The sequence below is a fragment of the Danio rerio genome, chromosome 7 (assembly GCF_052040795.2).
Source record: "Danio rerio strain M-AB ecotype USA chromosome 7, GRCz13ab, whole genome shotgun sequence".
Lineage (NCBI taxonomy): Eukaryota > Metazoa > Chordata > Actinopteri > Cypriniformes > Danionidae > Danio > Danio rerio.
The window spans coordinates 43,540,927-43,560,977 of NC_141027.1; the positions used below are offsets into that span (position 1 = coordinate 43,540,927).

General features: G+C 39.4%; 1 long non-coding RNA gene across 2 annotated transcripts; it reads left to right on the top strand.

The window, feature by feature from the left end:
- The first annotated feature begins 1,151 nt into the window (after window positions 1-1,151).
- LOC137496196 (uncharacterized) lies at window positions 1,152-4,490 on the top strand. Of its 2 annotated transcripts, XR_015496091.1 has the most exons (7): window positions 1,152-1,635; window positions 2,597-2,653; window positions 2,743-2,836; window positions 2,960-3,117; window positions 3,219-3,314; window positions 3,489-3,618; window positions 4,337-4,490. It is a non-coding gene; the product is annotated as an uncharacterized LOC137496196 (long non-coding RNA). The 2 variants fall into 2 exon arrangements; XR_015496090.1 differs by lacking the exon at window positions 4,337-4,490 and having other exon boundaries at window positions 3,489-3,728.
- The last annotated feature ends 15,561 nt before the right edge of the window (window positions 4,491-20,051 follow it).

A 20,051-nucleotide genomic window follows, 5' to 3' on the forward strand; every position in this document is an offset into this window, starting at 1 on the left:
CATATATCAATGTTACAATTCTAAGAAATATATGTGCTGTTAACAAAATAAATAACAAAAAAAAAAAACTTTTTGATGCATTTTTCCCTCTTCATTGACAAATATGATGATATATTGTGGAAGGTTTTCTTGTGATATATCGCTGATATCATGATCTATCATTATTAAGGCAAAAAATCATATCGTATTACTATACCTGAATATTTCTCTACTTATTTCACTGTTGTCTTTGCTCTATCTTATTTATTTTATTCTTGCAATTTCTTTGATAGACTCCTCTACAAGATTATACCAATGAAACCAAGTTAACAATTTTATTCCAAAAAGAGCTTTTCAAGTCGTTTGGCAAAATTGTATTCGCAATAAAAATCTTTCGCAATAAAAATCTATATTTTTCCAATATCATGCCGCCCTAATACATACTAATAAATGCATATATAACTTCCCAATGAAAAACACACGCAAATCTGTATCAACCTAACTTAGTGAATAATTCACCCAAAAAATGAAAAAGTACTCACATAAAAGTGGTTCTTTATGAGTTTCCTTTGTCTAATAAATAAAAACGAAGATATTTTGAAAAACAAATACTATGGAAGTCAATAGTTAAATGTTTCCAGCATTTTTCTAAATATCTTCTATTGTGTTTAACAGAAAAAAGATACTCAAACAAGTGAAGGGTGAATAAATGATGACAGAATTTTCCATTTTGGGTAAACTGTACCTTTAAAATCAACATCCACTCCACCATCTAAACGCTCTCTCTCTAATTCATGTCTAACTGAAACACCATAGCAAAGATTGTACCAATTAAACCCTTATTAAACCCTTCGATCAATACAAAAAAAAAAAAAAAGGAGCAATCACCCACACACTATACACTGTAAACCCTAATGCTGTAACTAATTAATTGAATTGAGTTCTATTAACTTAAATCATTAAAATTCGTTTATCTTAATTAACCTTGATGAGTATTTAGAACTTTTTCTTATTTTTGAGTTTGAAAAAATTTAATCTTTCAAGTAAGGTGAACAATTCTGCTGGGTTTAATTTATACAAAATGTCTCTTTAAAGTTTCATTAACTCAAAATCTGTCAGCCCAGTGATTTTGCGTCTGACGTCATCCAGGTTCACGTACGTGCTCATGCTTCATTCGTTTTTTTCAAGATGGCGGATCGGCATCGCTTCACACTACAGTAAGTAAAATATTTACAAATCCAATATTAAATGTATGTTTTAATTAATATAATCACAGTAACAGTTCAATGTAATGTAGAGTTAATCAGGGTGCGTTTACATGTCGTACATTACAGAAAACATGTTTAGCCTCACTTGTTGCTAACTAACGTTAACATTACTGTTTAAAAAGTTAGAATCAGTGCAATGTTAGCGTTAGTTGTAATGTGTTAACTCTGAATTTTAACAGAGTGTGATAAAGACAAAAATATTTAAAATCGGCAGATTACATTTTTAAAAAAAATTTAAATCTTGGCGCGAGTATGCCTTTTCTCAGGCTGTGCTGAAGTTGTCATGGAGACGCGCGCTCTCACAACCGCATGTCGCTTGTTGCTTGCTGATCCATGTATGAGGATAGCCTGACGGAGAACATTTAAGCTGCGCTCCTCACATGAGCAGGTACAGAGCAGAGCTTCAATTTACACTACCACATTGAGGTAAAGTTGGTTTTATATTCATACATTCATTTAGTAACAACTTGTGACTCGCTCCATAAATTGTTTACCATGGTACTTTGTCTATTCGTTCTGAAATCACATGCAAGTATGACATGAAAACAATATTACACTAAATGCACTAACGTTATTTTTTTTTGACTGAACAATGTTGTACTTTGAAAGTCATTGGCTGCTAATATGATTTCACCATTAAGAATATGCAAAAATTACCTTTCTGAAATTATATTATTAAGGAGAAAGTCTGAATGTGTAAATATAAAACTAACTTTACCTCAATCACCAGCACTGATCAACACTTAATATTTACTCGCGCTTAAGACGACATCTCTGCATATCAATGATTACCTGATTAATGCGATCAGTTAAATGAGTTTAAATGTCATTTAGGTCAAATGTATTTTAAAGGTATGATAAAAGTTTTTTTTTTTCAATCTATTTTTTAAAATGTTTACTCTGGAGAGAATATAAACAGCCTAAAAAACAAAGTATGCATATCTATATCACATTAATACAAAATTATGTTATTAAATAAAATAATAACAAAACAAAATATTTAAGACGTGGTAAACAAGACATAGTTTTCTGATGTGCAAATTTTGTAGCTTAAAATATATTTATATCTTAAAAATATAAATATTTTAGTATATATTTTTACATCATTAAACAATAAGGTAAGTTTTGTTATTTCTAGCTTTTAAAATCAGGCCTTAAATTTCTTTGTCGTCCTATTCTGTTTTAGAAATTTCAATACTGTTTAAATTAAATCTGTGTTCATCGAATCAAAGCAACTAACATGATAATCAGCTCTATTGCTAACCATTTTGGAGGTTAACGTTAGACATCATGCAATTTTACTACTTCCACTCTCAGCTAAATGACACTGTGACTTTGTGTACATACAGAATTGAAGGTCGGTGTTGCTGACTACAGATAGGTTCTTAAATGGAGGCATGTGAAAGGTGGGTAAAATATTTATTTTGTACTACTATGCCTGGCATATCCAGATAAAATAAATATTACAGTGTATTTATCAATGATACTTTTGCAGCAAGGAAAGTGAAACTTCAGCTAGACCTTGAGTTCAGTTTACAACATGAAGATCCTGCTTTCAACTTCTGATCAACACCTGATTTTCATCTGAGGTAAAAAATAGATAAGTAAATGAAACATAATAATAATATTAATACATTTTTTCTAGAATTGTATATTTTGTGGTGTGGGTTTGTTTTATGAAATTCTCTCTTGTTTCTTTTTGCTGTTTGCAGAGTACCAACATGTTACAAATGAGAATTTTCCCCACAAATTCTTTGCACAACTGGACCACCACCTATTTCATTTGATGACAATTTTAAGGCAAACAGCATCCAAAACTGGCAAGACAGCAGATACCCTGGCTAATCTTTTAAAGGCTTATGATGAGCAGGTATGTTTGGGGTCACGTGTTAAAGTATACATTAAAATATAATTAGAATTTTTTTTTTTTTTTTTTTTTTAATTTTTTAAAAATTGATTCTTGATTTCCAGGAACTGCATGATGTCAGTTCATGACGGACTACTGTTATCAGAGGTCTTTTGGTCTTGCTGCGTGAGCGTGACTTAAGATTCTTTAGGAACACCCTGGTAAGACTTCGTTCATTCTTTTCACAATTAGGCATGTTTAATGAAAAGATGAAAGTTTTGAAAACTTTTACTTAATAACATATTTGTAATCACGAATAGTTGATAAATCATATAATATTGGTTCAGTCATTTTGATACTGTCCTTACATTAATATCCTTGAATTATGTTTTTAGATTGATAATCCTGCTGACTGAAGATGCTTTATTGGCCCTGCATTCACTGAGGGTCTCTGTTGTCCTGAAGAATGAATTGGACACCACCCACAGCACACTTCCAGACCTTTCTTGTCCTGTATGGATTAATGTATGCTCTTCACATAATATATAGTAAAGGACTTTGAACTTGTGCAAAAAGTTTTGCTTGGCATGGATGATGGAAAATAAAAAGTCTCGTAGCATGGAAACCTTAAAGAATGAGTTAATATAGAGCTTTTTTTTTTTTTTTTACTTAATAAAGACTGTCTCTGGGGTAGTAACTTCAAAACATTTATTTACCTTTAATTGGTAAGTATGCATTTTATTATATATAGGGATAGTTTGTCCAAATGTAAAATTCTGTCATTTACTAACTCTTCACTTGTCCCAAACCTGCTTGAATTTCTTGCTTCTGTTGAACACAAAAGTTAAGTAAAGCTGACAACCTGTAACCACTGACTTTCTAATAGGAAAACAAATACTGTGGAAATCGGTGGTTACAGGTCTCAGCTTTTTTTTTTTTTGGTCAAAAATAACCTTTTATGTGTTCAACAGAAGAAAGAAACTCAAACAGGTTTGGAATAAGTAAATGACAGAATCATAGTTTAACCAAGACTGAATATATATATATATTGTAACGAGCGATCACATGCCACGTCGCCCTGGTCGCTAATTTCACCCAGCTGGACCATCATCAAGCCAGGATTTTTCACAGCTGGACGGCATCACGCGGAGAGGCATATAAGCCCAACCTACGCCAGGAGAAGATGAGCTTCATTCTCTCAATGACTCCCTGTGCTAATGCTTGTCTCTTTGTCTCTCCGTAGCGGACTCCAGCTCGTGACGATCCTTCACCCGACTACTCACTGTCCTTCACCTACTTCCCGGAGCACCAGAGCACCTCACCTTAAAGAAGAGCACCTTTTACACCACCCACACTTTGTAAATAAAGCACCCTCCGGGGACTTGTCTGTAAACTCATCCTACTGTGTCGCTGTTTTCCCTCTGCCTTGCTACAATATATATATATATATATATATATATATATATATATATAAAAAATCTGCTCTCCGTTAAACAGAAATTGGGGGAAAAAATAAATGGGGGCGAATAATTCTGACTTCAACTATATATATATATATATATACAGTTTCTGTGTAGTTTACACTAAACGAGTCACTTCACAGAATGTGCACTTATTATTTTTTTTAACGAATGCCTTAAGACTAAGTTTTACACTTATTAATGTATTATTAAATTTTATCAAACTTATAGTTGTTTTTTCTTGAGGCTCTTATGTCTGATATCATATTTACATTGTGGGTAATTTTTATTAAATTTAGAATAGTGTTCATTTTCAATCTCTTTGTCTAATAGTTTTTATCATTTTAAGACATTTGTAATTGCATAGGAGACAAATTTGAAAGTACTGTTGGACATTTTTTCTTTAAAAATAAATGTCTAAAATGGTATTGTCTGTGTGTTTTAAATTACAGATTTATTTTGACAGATTTATGGGGTTTAAAGATTAAAATAATGGCTAATTTTATTTGTGAAACTGACGATGGAGAAGTTAATTTTAAAAAAATGCTATCAAAATGTATGAGCTGGGTGACTAAGTATGTAAAGGTGAGATAAATAATTAAAAATAAGTTAATTGCTATTAAAAAGTATGAGCTGGGTGATTTAAGTATTTAAAGTTGAAAGAAATTAAAGCAATTAAGTTAATTGGTATTAAAATGTATGAGCTGGGTGACTAAGTATTTAAAGTTTGGAAAAATTAAAACAATTAAGTTAATTGCAATTAAAACGTATAAGCTGAGTAACTTGGGTATTTTAAGTTAGGTGAAGTGTCTTGCATGAGTACAACAAACTCAAAACTTAATGTTTCTGTTTACTTAAAATAGATAATTTCATAACTTAAAAAATTTGACGTAACTGATTACCTCAAATTTTTTGAGTTTTGTCAACTTATTCGGGATTACAGTGTAGGTTTAAATCAGTCTAGCAGGCACCCCAAGAGCCTTGACCCAGTGTTTTTGCGTACAGTAATAGAGCTCTTTGTACTTTGTGTAGTCCAAGTTGCCTATTATGGAGCTGTCCGTGGTCCTTACCTTTTAGTGCTGAAGCACTCTTAACTTCATATAGAGATCAAGGATCAAGGGATTGGAGAGCTGTGATAGAATCCTGACTATGGCCTCTTCACTATCAGCTTGTGTCAGCAATCTGTGACACCACCAGGGCATTAGGAGGTAATTGGTGAGAGCTATTGGTCGTCTGCTTTGCTATGGTTAGTCATCACGACTGTTTTTTTTACTCCTTTTATTTGTAAGTGGATAGAGTCTGAAAACTTCCCAATCCACTGAGAGCTGAATCTATGGCAGTAAATTCACACTTTGGACTTCTAATCCTACAGATCAGCACAGCTGGGTTCATTATCAGCTCTCTTCTTCTTGTTCAAAACAACAGACATAGGGAACATCGAAGCAGCTCTGCTGTTTACAGAGCTCCATTTCTTGTAAATGTTTGGACAAAGCAGAGATGTGCTATAACTCAATTTTGTAACAACAAGATGAGAGGTAAACACAACAGAATCAGAGCTGAGATGATAAAGCAGCATCAAGTCCGGCTCATATCTCCTCGGAGAGAGTAAATTTGATGGTAGCCGATCAGATGGGAATGCGATTAAGGATTTATATCGTATATTACTTCAGCGACAATAAAAGTTACAGCAGAAAATGTCCCAGAAGGCTGAAGAAACCCAGCTCTCAGCTTTTGCTATATGATTAACAAACATGAATGCATGGTAAGTATTACAGCATAATGATGCGGCCTCTGAAAAGAGAAAGAAAACAGGTATAGCTTTATTACAAACATCCATATTGAAACAAGCACTGATTAAATCCGGTTCACACGCAATGCTGAAAGGGAGAACAATGAAACAGTCCCTGAGGTGCGCTTTTGCTCTTTTCCACATCATGATTATATTGCATATGTGTTTAGCAGCCCCTGCTATGAATGGCACCAGAACAATGTTACCTGCCATTTAGAGACAAACAATTTTACCTGCCCCAGTGAATGGTAATACGGGAGTCCTAATGAGCCTTAGTGGAAATGCAAAGCAGAGGAGATGAAAACGGAAATTGGCCTGTCACTATTGAATGACAAACGTACCTGGGGTTCTCCTGAAGACATTACAGTGAGTTACTTCTGAGCTCAAAGCATGTTATTAGCTTCAGCTATGACATAATAAATAAAAAGGGAAAGAATGCTAAGGAGGAGAAAAATAAATAAAGGATTTGTGAAAAAATCTAATTCAGAGATTGAATTTCCTGTTGACCAAGCACCACCCTTTGTGGCTAAATTATACTATTGCATACAGGCAGGCTATTATATTGCAAGGTATGTGTTTTTTAAGATTGGGTTTATTTATTTTCTCATGCCTGATGGCTCTGAGTCTCTCTGGAGAGTGGCCCTGAGAATTGATTTCTGACAATCCATGATTCACCTCCCAAAGCCCCGCTTCTCTGACACTCTAGCAAATCAACTTAAAGGCAGCGCCTGACAGCTCCTCACAACGCACTCCATATAAACAGCCATTATTCCTTCAGAAAGCTCTTTTTGTCTTGCTGCGGGTTCAAAAGGAGCACGTCTCTCCAAAGATGAGAAGCACATTTGAAAGAACTTTGAAGCAGTCGAGATGGGAGAGATGGGGATTTGCTGAGCTTCTACGCCGCAACATTTAGAGGTGCTGAACATGCTGTCACTCTCATCTTCATCTGACATGTCGTACCTCACTAGTAGTTTGAGGCTATCTACTGATTCACGGTTATTATGAGCATCATAAAATGATATTTGTGCTGCTATCACAACCCAATGATGCACATTCATCATGTGCAGTGAGATAAAAGAAACGTACTGTCATTTACGTCTTGAGCAGCAGCAGCGCTTATGTATTTCAGCCAGAAAGTAGCATCCATTTGGTCAAATACTCTTCCTGAATTAATGCACTTTCTTAAAGGTCAGCTATTTTTATTTCTCTGCATTCATATTGTTTAATTCACGTTTGCATGTTTGAACCCAGCAAGCAATTTTGTGTTTAATAGATGTCTAATAGACATCAAAACGTAGACAGCTTGGCTAAAACAACGCTAAAATTGGGCTGTCAGTGAAAATCTAATAGACATCTAAGAATAACTCGAAACTAGACTTTTGATCAAATAGACAGATTAGACAGACTTTGTCTATTAGATTATTAATGACAGCCCAAATTTAGCCTTAATTTAGTCAAAACCACTATGTTTAGATGTCTATAACAGGGAATCTCAACCGGTGGGCCGCGGCCCAGTAGTGTGCCTCACCGATCCTGCAGGTGGGCTGTGAGATTAAAATTAATCTAATTATTGTACTATAATTATTTGATTTCATCAATAAATTTGTTTTATATAAAAATGATTGGTGTAATGGCATTTCCCATTTTATGTTATTGATTACTTCGGACTCACTGTAAAATACAGACTTAACGGTGACTGCACTTCCAACCGCTGCATGTCAACTAGGACCACATGAGGATCAGCTGAATAAAGCAAACCTTCACACAAGTGTAAAGGTGACTATGATTATAACCAGTTTGCGCATACCTTACGTCTGCGACTTACATACGCGGGCAAGCCCAGGTAGGCCTCACACGGGCCACTAGACTAGTGGTCAAATAGACAGATTAGACAGACTTTGTGTGAAGTCATTCATTTCAAACTCTGAGATGTGTTTTAATAATAAAAAAACCCTTCTGACTTTCCATTTAAAGTCTATTGATGACTTTTCAGACATCTTTAGTTAAAAAAAGCTTCATTTACATAAATTCATTGTTTTCTTATTTTAGCTGTTTATAAAAATGTCTTATGTAGCAAAAATGAATACATTTCTGATGGGTTTAAGTGAGGGTATGTAAAGACAATGTTTTAATTTCTTGACTGTTTATTGTTTTTGTTTCTATATTAGACAAATGTATTAAATGTTACATAAGTTTATGTAAAACTAGCTTTTAGGTTGTAGCCCCATGTTTTAATGTTGGGGTTTTACACTACAAAAACATGAAGTTTTATTAACCTCTTAAAGGGCACCTATGGCCCCACGTGGGCCAGCCCAGGTTGGCTCCCTGCGGGCCAGCCCAGGTGGGTCCCACGAGGCCCATCCAAGGTGGGCCCCACGCGGGCCTGCCCAGCCCAACCTTAAACTTCAGCCGTTTGCATTTCTCACGGTCACAGAAGCTCTTTGTGAGTGTGATCTTAACTAGGTGCAACTGGAAAGTGCGAGCGCGTTGCCTCTTGTGCATTTGTCGGTAACACTTTACATTAAGGTTTATTAGTTAATGCATTTACTAACATGAACTAATCATGAACAACACATGTACAGCATTTATTAATCATAATTGAACATTTACTAATGCATTATTAACATCCAAGTCCATGCTTGTTAACATTAGTTAATGCACCATGAGTTAACATGAACTAACAATGAACAACTGTATTTTCATTAACTAACGTTAACTAACATAAACAAACACAGTAGTAAATGTATTGTTCATTGTTTGTTCAAGTTAGTAAATGCATTAATTAACATTAACTAATGAACCTTATTGTAAAGTGTGACCCATGTGTCTCCATTGGAAATAAAATAACTTGCCTGCAGGTCACGCGGCGCCTAGGACACTCATATTTCTGCCGCACCACAGAGCGCCATCTGAATAGTTTCATTTTCAATAACATCCAAATGTGTGTGTCTGGTGTGCCGTGTCACGGCTCTGAGTGGCGTATCCAGTACCTAAGTCAAAGTTACTTCAGTGTGCGTGGTTATTAGTCTCGGTGTACAAGCTCGGAACTTTAAACTAGCACACAGTTGGCTGTAAAACTATACAAAGACACAAATGATTTTTTACTCTGCTTTGTCTGTTTCCGAGGTGTACATGTATGGCTGAATGGTCCTCTCATGTTGCTTCTATCTATCCGCCTGTCTGTTGCCAAACACAGAGCGGGGGAGCTATTGGCTCCGCCCCTTGTTACATAGGCAAGAAGGCAAAACTAATTTTCATGTTAAGCAACACACCCCTAAAACAGTGAACTGTGTACACACCCCCAAATAACACTTTTTAACAAACTATAATAAAAAATCGAAACTTCCATAAACAAATTTCCATAAAATATTTTTTTCTGACAGTTTTTAATGCATTAATAACACATACATTTTTTTTTATATGTTTTGACAATCAGAGAGTAAAAACTAAATTTTTGGCCTATTTTGGACAGTTAAAAATAGTGTTTGTCCAGTACCCAGTGCATATCTGGGACAAATATATGGGCTTTATAGATGTTGCCCAGTTGGGCCCCATTCGGGTTCTATGTGAGATTTGTGGGCTATTTAAGATAGACACCAAGTGGAACCCATGTACAAACCTATCTTGACCCCACCTTGGATTGCTAACTGGGTTATGAGTGGGACCAATATGGGTCTTATATGAGTTGCCCCACATTAGCCTCAGTCAGGCCCAATATGTGATTTATATGGGCTAATTAAGATAGGGCCCACATGGAACCCATGGACAAACCTATATAGGGCCATACTTACAACCCATATGGGTCCCACATGGGAAAATAAAAATAAATAAAATGAATTTTTGGAACAGAGAGTTCTTTGTGTTCTTATGGTAGTAGCTCAATGACCGAGTTACTATGTCAAGTATTGGGCAATCCCACATGGATCCCACATGGCAGTGCTTTTCAACAATTTTTCACTAGCACCACCAACATTGCATGTTTTGGATGTCTTCTTTGTCTGTCACACTCATTTTGGGTCTTTCAGTCTGTAGAAAATAAAGATTATAATAGTTTAAGCAAAAGAAAGGTTTTGCTAATAAATAAAGGTTTAAAATAAGCATTATTTAGAAGCATTTTTCTTATCTAAAAAAAAAAAAAAAAAAATATATATATATATATATATATATATATATATATATATATATATATATATATATATATATATATATATATATATATATATATATATATTTTCAAAGGAGGTGGGCCCTGAAGTCAAAAAAGGTTAAAAACTCCTGGTCTATTAGACATCTTAAAAAAAAAAAAGTGCTTGCTGGCAATTGTGCAGGTGCTAAGAATATATATATATATATATATATATATATATATATATATATATATATATATATATATATATATATATATATATATATCTCAAAAAAATTCTAAAAGCTTGGTCCAATTACAGCACTAAGACCAATCTAAGAAGAACAAAATGAATAATTTATTAAACAGTATTTCATTTGCTCACTTTGCCTTGCTTTGTTTGAGAGTCATATAGTCAATAGTCTTGGCTTCAAACTGAGTGGCAGGCTCTGTTGATGGATATAAGGCATAAAAATCGCAGACGATACAGAGTTTTTATATTTTTTGACAACACCATTCCACATCAGAGTGCTTGAAAAATGGCACCCACAGAATAGAGCCGTGCAGGAGAGATTGCACTTCATAAAAAGAACAGCGCACACTGGGGTGAAATTCCACTGTACATTATGGATTTCCCACTACATTATTGATAGATTGCACTAATATAACCTCAGTAAAGACTTCAGGACAAGTTTATTGATGGTTTCCTTCTTTTTGAGCCTCCTGTCTCCTCATGCCCTTAAACACGCTAGCTTGATTTTTCAGAGCTGTCACCCGGTCATTATGTGTGTACTGTTGTCTGCATGTAATCCCTCGGATTTACATAGATTTACAAAGCCAAGTTTGTGTGTTTACACCAGAAATATTGACGATTCTCTGGAGATTAGACCAAAGTGATCTTTACAGACAGTGAGTCACCATTGAAGCCATTGTTCAGTGTTTTATGCTGCTTTACAGGCTGATGGTGGTGAGTTTTAATGTCCTTTTAAAAAAGCAAGCTTTTGCTGACAGGTCACAGAGTTTTTAGAAGCTCTGAATTTGCTGTCAACGCACCCACCATCCACATTTTTTTTAAATGTATTTATTTCTATAGCACTTTTACAATTTAGATTGTGTCAAGCTTAACATACGGGTTCTAGTAAATTGAAACTGTGTCAGTCCAGTTTATAGAATTAAAGTTCAGTTTAGTTCAGTTCAGTGTGGTTTACTGTACATTTCACTGCTGAAAGTCCAAACGCTGAGCAATCCATCAATGGGCAGCTCTACTTTGTTAGGTACACCAGTTTAACTGTTCACTGACAAATAGTAGCTGATCCAATGACAGCCACTGTACTTAATTAAGGCATGTGAACATGGTCAAGATAATCTACTAAACCTCAAACCAATCATCAAAATAAACAAAGTAAGTGTTTTTTTTTTTTGTGACTTTACATGGAATTACTGTTGGTGCCTGGTGGGCTCGTCTGACTATTTTATAAACTTCTGATCTACAGACATTTAACCATATGGAATACATCCATTCTTATTCAGCTTAGTCCCTTTATTCATCAGAGGTTACCACAGCGGAATGAACCGCCAACTATTCCAGCATATGTTTTACACAGTGGATGCCCTTCCAGCCACAATCCAGTACTGAGAAACACTCTCACATTCACACACACAGTACACAACGGCCAATTTAATTTATTCAATTCACTTACACCGCAAGTCTTCGGACTGTGGGTTAAATCGGAGCACCAAGAGAAAACCCATATGAACACGGGGAAAACATGCAAACTCCACAAAAATAAAATAATAAATTATATTTATATATATATATATATATATATATATATATATATATATATATATATATATATATATATATATATATATATATAAAAGCATGGGACGATAACCGTCATCAAGGTATATCACAGTATGGAAAAGTCAAGGTTTAAAAAACGCAATTTTTTTTGCTATACCGTTCCTAATATGGTATATGTGATATGTTTTATATGTATTGTAGCGAGGCAGAGGGAAAACAGCGGCACAACAGGATGAGTTTACAGACAAGTCAAAAGGGTGCTTTATTTACAAAGTGTAGGTTGTGTGAAAGGTGCTCTTCTTTGAGGTGAGGTGCTCTGGTGCTCCGGGAAGTAGGTGAAGGACGGTGAGTAGTCGGGTGAAGGATCGTCACGAGCTGGAGTCTGCTACGGAGAGACAGAGACACAAGCATTAGCACAGGGAGTCATAGAAAGAATGAAGCTCATCTTCTCCTGGCGTAGGTTGGGCTTATATGTCTCTCCGCTTGATGCCGTCCAGCTGTGAGCGATCCTGGCTTGATGGTCCAGCTGGGTGAAATTAGCGACCAGGGCGACGTGGCATGTAATCGCTCGCTACATCCCCCCCCCCCCCCCTTAGCGTCGTCCTGGTCCTGGGTGTCCTGCGGAGAAAAGGTAGAGTATTGAGAGGGGGGGTAGAATGTTTTGACAGACCTGCCCATCCTGACCATAGCCTTGAGAGCCCGTCGGCGTTTCCGTGGGAGGCCCCGGCTCGATGTTGAACTGTGAAGTTATAATCCTGGAGCGACAGGAACCATCTGGTGACTCGAGCGTTGTTATTTTTCGCTGTTGACATCCATTGAAGTGGAGCGTGGTCGGTCACCAGGGTGAATTTTCTGCCAAGGAGATAATACCTGAGCTCCAGGATTGCCCACTTGATCGCCAGGGCCTCTTTTTCTACCGTTGGGTACCGGGTCTCTGCAGGGGTAAACTTCCGACTCACGTACATGATGGGATGTTCTTCATCGCCGTGGACCTGGGAGAGGACCGCGCCCAGGCCCGAGTCGGAAGCGTCTGTCTGTAGAATGAAGGGGCAGCCAAAGTCAGGTGCGTGCAGTACCGGTGAGGATGTCAGTGCCGTCTTCAGGGCTTGGAACGCGCCATCTGCTTCTGTTCCATTGTATCCTCTCTGGCTGCCCCTTTCTGGTCAGGTCTGTCAAAGGGCTGGCTATGGATGAGAAATTGGGAATGAAACATCTATAGTAGCCCGCTAACCCCAGAAATGCATGTACCTGGGTCTTTGTGGTGGGTTGTGGAGTTTCTTGTAGTGCTCTGATCTTGTTCTGTTGTGGCTGTATGAGACCTCTACCGATGTGGAAACCGAGGTATTTGGCTTCTGCTAGACCCAGGTGGCATTTCTTGGGATTAGCTGTGAGCCCAGCCCTACGAAGATCAAGGAGCACCCTCCGTAACCGGGATAGATGTTCTTCCCATGACTCGGAGTGGACGATAAGGTCGTCGAGGTATGCTGCTGCATACGGCTGGTGGGGTCTCAGCAGGATATCCATCATTCGCTGGAATGTTGCTGGAGCCCCGTGGAGCCCGAAGGGAAGAACCCGGTATTGCCAGTGCCCACCGGGAGTGGAGAAGGCGGTTTTCTCCTTGGCGCTTTCACTTAGTGGTAATTGCCAGTAGCCTTTGGTTAGGTCGATCGTGGATATGAATCGGGCTCCACCCAGCCGATCCAGCAGCTCGTCCACCCGAGGCATGGGGTACCCGTCGAATTTGGAAATTTCATTCAGCTTCCTGAAGTCATTGCAGAAACGGAGGGTGCCGTCGGGTTTGAGGACCATCACTATGGGGCTGGACCACGGGCTACGAGATGGTTCGATGGTTCCCAATTTCCTCATCTTTTGGATCTCCTCGTTGATAGCCAGCCGGCGAGCTTCTGGTACTCGATAAGGCCTCTGCCGGACGATGGTGCCAGGTGGGGTGATGATGTCGTGCTGGATGATGGTGGTTCGGCCCGGTTTCTCTGAGAACACATCCCTGAACTGACCGACCAAGGCTTGCAGCTCCGCCTTCTGATTCGGTGAGAGTTGCTCACCTATATGGACAACGGGAGAAGTTTCTTCTGAGAAGGCAACTAGATGACCTGGAGCTGCAACCCATTTCTTCATCAAGTTGATATGGTAAAGTTGTTCTTCTCTTCTTCGTCCCGGCTGACGGACTCGATAGTTTACCGGCCCTACCCTTTCTACCACTGTATATGGCCCCTTCCAGGATGCCAAAAACTTCGAGGTGGTGGTAGGTATCAGGATCATTACCTTGTCCCCTGGGTGGAACTCTCTGGGTTGGGCGGGCCGGTTATATAATCTCTGTTGGGCGCGCTGGGCTTCGGTCAGATGTTGTTTGACGATGGGCATGACTTTTTCTATTCGTCCTCTCATGTCCCGCACGTGCTCAATCACTGACCGTTGTGGGGCTGGCTCTTGTTCCCAAGCTTGACGAGCCACGTCCAATAGCCCTCGTGGTTGGCGGCCGAACAGCAATTCAAAGGGTGTGAAACCTGTAGATCCTTGGGGAACTTCTCTGATCCCGAAAAGCACGTACGGGATCATGAGGTCCCAGTCGCGCCCATCCTCTGCCACCACCCTGCGGAGCATCTGCTTCAGCGTCTTGTTAAAGCGCTCCACCAAGCCATCAGTCTGCGGATGATAAACAGAAGTTTTTATTTGCTTTACCTTTAGGAGGCGGCAGAGGTCTGCCATCAACCAGGACATGAATGGGGTGCCCTGGTCGGTCAGTATCTCTGCTGGTATTCCTACTCGGCTGCATAATAAAAACAGCTCCTTAGCGATTGCCGATGACGTGGCTTTTCTCAGAGGGATCGCTTCTGGATATCTGGTGGCGTAGTCGAGGATGACAAGGATGTGTTCATGTCCCCGGGCCGACTTCGGCAAAGGCCCTATCAAGTCCATGCCAATGCGGTTGAAGGGCACCTCAATGATGGGTAATGGTATCAGAGGGCTGGGGGGTGGTCGTTGGGGAGACGTTCTTTGGCAGATGTCGCATGCCTGACAATACCTCTTGACTTCTCCATCCAACCCGGGCCAGTGGAAACGATCTCTGATCCTTTTGATCGTGTTGGCTGCTCCTAGATGTCCTGCCATTGGGTGAGTATGTGCCAGTTCCAGAACCATCTCCCTTTTGGTCCTCGAGACGACCAATAGCGTCTTCGTTTCCCCCCGCCTCTCTGCGACACAGTACAGCAGACCATTTTGTACAATAAAATGTGGGAGGGGGTGAGGGCTGGAAAACCGTTCGTTACCGTCTATGATCCGGACTTGTGGCCAGCAGTGCTTCAACGTTTCGTCTTCACGCTGTGCTCTTCCGAAATCGCCACCTGCGGTAATCTGTTGGAAAAGATCATAGTACAGGTTAGCCGATGATGACTCACCCCCTCTGTCGCTCTCGGTGGCCATCAGCGCTGGTTGGCGGTCCCGTTGAGCCCGTCCCTTGCTGTTCTTCTTTGCACGAGCCGATCGAGCCTGATGGTGGGTGAGGAGATCATCGAACCCCGGCCAGTCTCTGCCCAGAAGAAGGGGTACTGGAAGATCTGGAACCACTCCTACTTCGATGCGCCAGCTTCCCGACTTCGTTGCTATGGTGACTCTTTGGGAGGGTACGTGGCGGGTATCCCCGTGTACGCATGTAATCGGGACTCGGCTTTTTCCTTCTTGATGACATTTTAGTGTTCTTGGATGAACCAGGGTTATTGCACTTCCTGTATCCAATGTGGCCGTCTGCGTTTTCCCGTCTAAGCATACTTTTCGGGTGGGAGCTTCGGGAGGGACGTTGCGATGTACCACGCACCCTGCCGTCCAGGCCGGGGTCGAGTGTGATGTTGGTTCAGTGGGCATCGGCTCGTCGACTGGGCTGGGGACCGCCGGTCTGCTGCCTGGTCGTGCTGTGCCCTCCACCGGTCGCCATGGCGCATTTACCCTCCGGGGTGGCAGAGCCGCTCTCTCCCCAGTCTCCCGGGCCACGTGAGCTTCTGCCAGCTCCACCGCCTCCACCAAAGCAGCCAGCGAGTCGGGGTTCCTCATGCTGGTAAGTGTGCGGAGCCGTCTGGGTAGCGCCCTCATCATCTTTTCAATGACCACCTTCTCAGCGACCTGGACTGCGGTTGGATCTCCTCCTAGCAACCATAATCTTCCCAATCTGGATAAGTTGGCTGCTTGGGTCCATACCGGCTGTTTGTCATCATATGACCACTGAGAAAATTGTTGTGCTGCGCTTATGTTGGAGAGTCCCATTCTGGCGAGTATCTCCTTCTTTAATGCTTTATAGTCGTCGTTTTTCGGTGTCTCTAATGCGAAATAAGCTCTTTGAGCTTCTCCAGACAGGAATGGTGCCAACATCCTCGCCCAACTTTCCTTCGGCCATCTCTCTCTTTCCGTGATTACCTCGAAGGTGTGCAGGTAAGCATCAATATCGTCCAGGTCGCTGAGTTTTGTGATGAATTTATGAGCGCTCACCTCAGAGAACTGGCTGGAACCGGCCGCTTGGCGGAGCTGTTGTTCCATACGGTCTTGTCTGGCGGTGAGTTGTTCAGTTATCACTTGTTGTCTTCTCGAGATTTCCGCTAGATGGCGTACTACCTCTTCGATCGACATGACTCAGGAGGGGATGACAGCCGAGTAAGAGAGCGTGAGTGAGAGCGGATGCCTGTCTGTAAACAGAAGAAAAACAGAGAAAATTCAGTGGTTACTTCTTCTTACTGGTAAGTGCTGAATTTTTTTCCCTCTGAAAAAGCGCGCATTCTCCACCAGTTGTAGCGAGGCAGAGGGAAAACAGCGGCACAACAGGATGAGTTTACAGATAAGTCCCCGGAGGGTGCTTTATTTACAAAGTGTAGGTTGTGTGAAAGGTGCTCTTCTTTGAGGTGAGGTGCTCTGGTGCTCCGGGAAGTAGGTGAAGGACGGTGAGTAGTCGGGTGAAGGATCGTCACGAGCTGGAGTCCGCTACGGAGAGACAGAGACACAAGCATTAGCACAGGGAGTCATAGAAAGAATGAAGCTCATCTTCTCCTGGCGTAGGTTGGGCTTATATGTCTCTCCGCTTGATGCTGTCCAGCTGTGAGCGATCCTGGCTTGATGATGGTCCAGCTGGGTGAAATTAGCGACCAGGGCGACGTGGCATGTAATCGCTCGCTACAGTATGTATATGTTTTAATGTTTTTTTAACACAACAGTATCTCCAGCAGAAAAGATATCCAAAGATTTTAAATTGTAAAGAAATCTGTGTTTTTACAGACAACAGAAGTCAGTGACTCATTTTAATTATTTCGCCTGATTTGTTTACTGCTCCAAAATATTTTAAATGTTTCCTAACATAAAATATATTGCGTTCGAAGGGGAAAATTTTATGTTTTTTTTTTACCCAGACATTTAAAAAGAACAGATTTTAGAGCAATAATCACTTCCGTGAAACCATGATTTTTTTATTCAATATAATCATACCATCAGAATCTTATACCAGCACATGCCTAGTCTATGATAAACTTTATAACCTATTAATAGGTGAAAAAAACAGTGGTAAACTAAGATTCTACTGTTCTAAAAACAAACAAACAAACAAACAAACAAACAAACAAAAAAATCTATCTACTTGTCTGATATTCACTGGCCACTTCTTAACTCCAATTTATATAGATTAAACGTTAATAATAACATCTGACCACATGTAAAATAATATGTGAACAGGATATATGAGCGGTTAATATTAATATTCTGAAAACAAATCCACATTAATCAGTGGCACATGAAAGTAAAGACCTAGTGACAGTGATCAGCTGTGTCTATAAGGGCTATTTTCATTATGTGCTAGCGGGTGTGGATGTGTGTGTGCAGTGTTCCTCTGATCCTACACCTCAGGGCCCTTGACCATAATGTGGTTTGTTTGTGTATGTGCCTTCTGTGAGACCGGAGGAGGCAAAACATGGGCCAGGAAAAACATATGGCACTGCTGGGATACGATCACCTGCTGCTGCTGGGCCACTGTGGCCGTTTTCAGGATCACTATGAATCAACCTTAGTTAATGACAAAGAAAACAATGAGTATTCAACCAATTCATCTCCTCTAGTAAGCCACCCTGGAGTCAGAGCTCTTTTTTAGCACAGCCTACATTCTAACCTTGAAAAATACATCTCTCGCTTGCTTTTTCATTCAGGAAAAATGATTTATTTTTCATATAGATGTACAGGTTAATGTTCTAATGGTTTGTTTGAATAATCAAGGTATCTTGATTCTGGTTTGCACATGAAGCTGTTTTTAGTGCCTGCTTTATGTACTAAAGTACCCAGAGCTGGGACTCAGTACATTCTAAACAGACATCCACCTTTTCCCCTAATCCCAAAAGGTGCAGGTGTTCTTCAGAGCTGAAAATTACAGCATTATTTGCAAACCTCGGCTGAACAGCTAGGAGAATGAAATTAGCTCATCCCTTTTGAGAGAAGAGATCAGAGCGATCAACGCACAAAAAGTTCATCTTACAGCAAAAAAAAAAATAATAATAATAATAAATTAATAAAATAAAAGATTTAAGCTTTGCGGATTCTTCTGAAAGAAACAGTAAAGGCCTATTTAGTTAGATCTATGTATTATGACGGGGGTAAAAAAAAATCACTGTGGTCCAAAAACTAGTAATTAACACTGTGACTTTCTAAAAAGAGGAGTCAAAAAATCTAAATGGATGAAGAAGAAAGTCCAATAATGGTTTTGCAATTCTAATAAGTGCTTCGTTAGAATTAGCTTCAGGCTGGTCAGCTTAAAATATGTTTTATATTGTTGTCTGTTTAAGATACAGTGCTGGGTTTTTAAAGTGCCATTCCATAACACATTAGTCTGACAATGACCACCGGCCAAAGCTGTGCTGTAAATCAGACAATTGTGAAACGCCACCTCAGCACAACAACCAATAAGCCTTAATTAGGCCCGTATTGTCCAATTTGTTACCAGTTTCTCAGCGTGGCACTGTAATTGGCTAAACATCAGTGCATAATATGTCTCAAATAGGCCAACATGGTGCTAATAAATTACAACTTATTAATGCAGGACTAAATCACATCAAGGACACAGAGCACCAGTGGATATTATGATCGGAAATTTATGAGCAAAATACAAAAGAAATGCCAGAGCCCGTGCTTTACAAGCTTGTATATATGGCTGCTACTAATTAGCATTCTAATTATATTCATTTGTAATCATTTATGATTACAAAAGTAATCCAAAATGGCACATGAGTATTTGCTGAACTCAGTAACAGTAGCTCTTCTTTTATATACTGTTGTTTACTATACAGCACAGTTAAACAGGTGTGATAGAGCAGATAAAATAACCAATGAACACCTCATGAACTATAATCACCAATAATTTCCTAATATTTCCATAAGTGTGCATACCTTATAAAGTCAGATGACCATTGTCACAGATAGGCTGTGATTGACTTTTATGTAGGCAAGCTAGTAAGCATGCACCATTTCCACTAGACACAAAATTTAGATTCCGGCTAAAGAAAAAAAAAAAAAACATTAAATGTGCTGTTAGTGTGGATACTTGACTGTTTTGTGTGATTAGAAATGCTTTATTTATTTATGCAAAATCCTTTTTGCTGTTTATTTTATTTCGCTTAACACTTAAACTAACTGTTAACTTGAACAGTTAAAATAAATCACTAGGGATGGCTGACGTGAAACTGATGTTTCGACAAAGTGTCTAGATCCCGAAGCGCAAGTGTTTTGAAACACTGCACCAAA